Source organism: Vombatus ursinus, unplaced genomic scaffold (assembly GCF_900497805.2).
Source record: "Vombatus ursinus unplaced genomic scaffold, bare-nosed wombat genome assembly UNPS02009062.1, whole genome shotgun sequence".
Classification (NCBI taxonomy): Eukaryota; Metazoa; Chordata; class Mammalia; order Diprotodontia; family Vombatidae; genus Vombatus; species Vombatus ursinus.
The window spans coordinates 1,832,961-1,837,014 of NW_020948840.1; positions in this window are offsets into that span (position 1 = coordinate 1,832,961).

Sequence of the window (4,054 nt, forward strand, 5' to 3'; positions counted from 1 at the left end):
TGAAAAAAAAATAACCCTTCCTTTCTCTGAGACCTAATTTCCTTATCCTGTCACAGAATGACAGGATATGGAACTGGAAGGTTCTCAGGGATCAGCTCTACCATTTGCAGTCCAGCTTCCTCATTTTATAGGTGAAAAAACAAGCCCAAGGAGGTCAAGTACCTTGCCCCAGATTCCTTAGGTGGGATTGTGTGGCCTAGATCAGGGGTGGGAAGCCTCAAGGCCTCAGGTTCCCCACTCCTGACCTAGATGACGTCAAAAGGTCCCTTCTAGTTGTGGATCTTATCTAGATACAAAGCAGAGGGAGCAGGAGTGAAATACAAGGGCCTAAGAGTGTTGGGGAAGCCATAGTCAAAATGCACCAGGGTTGACCCATATTCCTCTGCTCACTCCAGATGTGGTTTCAGTTGCCTCAGTTTACACAAGCCATCTGTATCCCAAGCTCCCATGCAACCAATAAAAGAAAAGCTGGCTAGCAGACCCCACATTTCTCTCCCAGAAAAGGGCAGAACAGAGGGGAGAAAAGCAGCCTACTTCCATTAAGGAAACATGGCAATTTGGGGAAGGTAATGAGTGTGTGAGTGGATTTTGAGGGTAGCTCTCTCTTACGTGAGCAGAACTTAGAAGTGTGTGTCAGGAAGACAACAGGGGAAGCTGGTGTGTCAGAGGGAGACCCTTTCTTGGCCAGTGCTTCTCTACATCTACTGGGGATGGATGAAATGTTAGTGGAGGTTCCTAATGATGCACATGACCCTTGAATTTCTATAGAACACTTTCAGGTTTACAAAGTACTGTACCACCAACAAACCTGTAAAGTAGTGCCATCCCCATTCTACAGATGAGGAAACTGAGGGTGAGATATCTTACCTGCCTTATCCTAAATCATGCAACTAATTAATGTCAGAGCCAGGACTCAAACCCAGATCTTTGGATTCCAATGTTCTTTGCTCTATATCTTATAATAGTAAAAATTATTCATTAGAATATAAGCTCTTCAAGAATAAAGATTGTGTCATTGTTTGTATCCTCAGCTCTTAGCACAGCACCTTTCACATAGTAGGTACTTAATAAATGTTTGTCAAGTGATTAATAGATTGATAATGGGTGATATTGTGGGGTAGTGGAAAGAGCACTCATATTAGAGCCTGATCTGGATTTAGCATCCATTTATTCTGCTTGCCAGCTATAGTATGGTGTCTAGACCTCCATTTTCTCATCTCTAAAATGGGGAAATAATATTTCCATGCTCCACCCGTAGGAGTGTTATGAGAAAACAAATGAAATAAAGTATGAATTAGTTAATTAATTGATGAAGAATCATTTATTAAGTATTTGTTATGTGCCAGACTTTGTGCCAAGTGCTGGGGGATACAAATAAAAGCAAACAAGATAGTTCCTGTCCTCAAGTAGCTTCCATTCTATAAGGAGAACATGATACATAAAGGTATCAAAAGGTACTACTACAAAGGACTGCAAAGGGTAGAGCTAATCCCTGAGAACCTTCCAGTTTCATATCCTATCATTCTGTGACCCTTCATTTGACAGATAAGTGGCCAGGAAGGAGTGTTTTGGATAGTTAAGTCAGAGGGAACAGTGTTTAGAATTATAGGGCTATTGATTGCAATATCCTTTCCAGGAATGGTCATGTGGGTTTAATTACTGTTCTCATTGGTAGAGTTGGAAAGCAAAAGGGAAGCAGAGGGGTTGCAGTGCTCTTATCATCACTGTCTGTTGCCTTTAATGAGTGAACCCCACTCTACAAGGAGGACCAAGACTAGGGCCCAGCAAGGTCTCTTCTGTCTTCCCTCCCCTCCCTTTTCTTCTAGCTTCTCATCCTTTTCTTCAGGAGCAGAGCGGACCAGGCCAGGACAGACTCCTCTCCCTATCCCACTCCCAAGCAGGTATGCTGACCCTGAAGTGTCTCATCTGTCTCACCAGGGCAAGGGCAGCTAAGCAGACATAATGCAATATTTTCAGCACCCATTGTCAGTGATCTCCCCATCAGCCGGCAGGGTTCTGTTCAGTTTCCATGAGAAGACTTGTCTGAGAGGTTTTATTTGGATGTTTTCCAGTAATGCTATCCAAAGGGGAGTGTAACTGTCTCCCCAACTCCCTGTGAGGGTAGCTGCCATCTGGGAGTCGGATAGCTCTGACCCTGATCAAATGGCGTGTGATGGGATGTGTCTTGGCCTGCTCACTTCGGGTTGAGGAGAAAAAGCAAACCCTTTAATGAGACTTGACATCTGTGGATCTTTGCTTAGTAAGTTTTGTTGTTGTTCCTTTATTTTAAAGAAAAAGACAGGGCAAGTTCCCAATATCTGAATTAACAATAGATCAATATTAGCTAACATTTATATAGTATTTTAAGGTTTGTTGAGCACTTTACAAATATCATCTTATTTGGTCCTCACAAAAACCATGGGAGGTAGTTACTATTTTTATCTCCACTTTACAGATGAAGAAATGGAGACAGACAGAAGTCAAGTGATTTATCCAGGGTCATACATCTAGTACCTGCCTGAGGCAGAATTTGAACATAGGTCTTCCTGATTTCAGGTCCAGGGAGTGCTTTACCCACTGTGCCACCTAACTGCCTTAACATACATTTATATAGCATTGCTACATGTATCTTCTCACCAGATACTCACAACAGCCCTGTATGGAAGGTGGCACAGGAATTGCAATCTCCCATTTTACAAATACGGAAGCTGAAGCCGGTGAAATGACTTGCCCAGGGTCACATAGGAAGCAAATAGCAGAACTGAGACTAGAACCCAGGTCTTTTAACTCAGAGGCACAGGATAGAAAGCTAAAAGGGATCTATATCTCCTTTGGTTCAACCTCTTCATTTTACAAAGAGTTACTTGCTGCAGGTCATACAGGTCACAGAGCTAAGCTTCAAGCCCAGGTTCTCTGACTCCAAATATTAGGCCTTTGCCACTACTCCACGTTGTCTTTCTTGTTCCCCTTTAAGCTAAAGGTAGCTGTATCTCATTCCTAAGGAAATCCCGGGCCTGGAAGAGTTTTCTCAAGGTCTTCTAGTTTGTCTATCTCCCAACCACCAAGCAGGCTTCCTCTTAAACTATTCCAAGCTGGGATGCTCTAAGAAGGGATCCAGAGAAGAGAAATTTCACAAGCTCCCTTAGGAAAGCACAAAAAAAGAAAGAAAAAATGTTGCAAGCAAATATTAGCATCTTAGCTGGAAGGAGTCTAAGAGATCATCCAGCCCAAATTCCTCAGGTGAGGAAATGGAGAACCAGGGAGAGGAAGACACTTTTCCAAAGTCACACAGCAAGTTAGTGGTATGCAGGATGTCATATCACTTACTTACAGGTCATGGAATTAGCACAAGAACCTACTTCCTAATGCCCAGCCAAGCTCTTCTTCCAATCTATAATCACACTCTGTGAGATGTTAAGGCATGCCTTTAATATAAAAAATATTCCAGAGGACAGTTATTTAAAAACAAACAATATTAGGGGCAGCCAGATGGCACAGTGGATAGAGCACCGACCCTGAAGTCAGGAGGACCTGAGTTCAAATCTGGCCTCAGACTAAACACTTGACACTTACTAGTTGTGTGACCCTGGGCAAGTCACTTAACCCCAATTGCCTAAAAATGAAAAAGAAAAAAGAAAAAGAAACAATATTATAAAAGGGCAGTTGGAAACATGACTTGATGGTGAGATTCTTCAACATAAGTCAGTACTACAGTGGATTCATGATCTCACCAATTTGGATGTTGCCCACTGCAAAGTAAATCATACCCCATCCATGCCTGCCCATCCTGTGGAACTATTAATAGTTCATGCTTTCCCATAAGTTTGCAATAAGGGGATCATTCAATTTTAGGAGCAGAGTGGGAAGAAGGGTTCTTCCTTGAGTTTTCTTGTCATCACAAAGATACCAGTGAAGAACCTGGATTGTCTCCCATCCATTGCCACATGACCAAGTCATCTCCCTATCTGATCGTGTTTCTTTGGTGATGTCCATTCCACTGATTTTCCTGCTCAAACCCACCACACACCTCCCTATTGCCCTATGAGCAATGCTT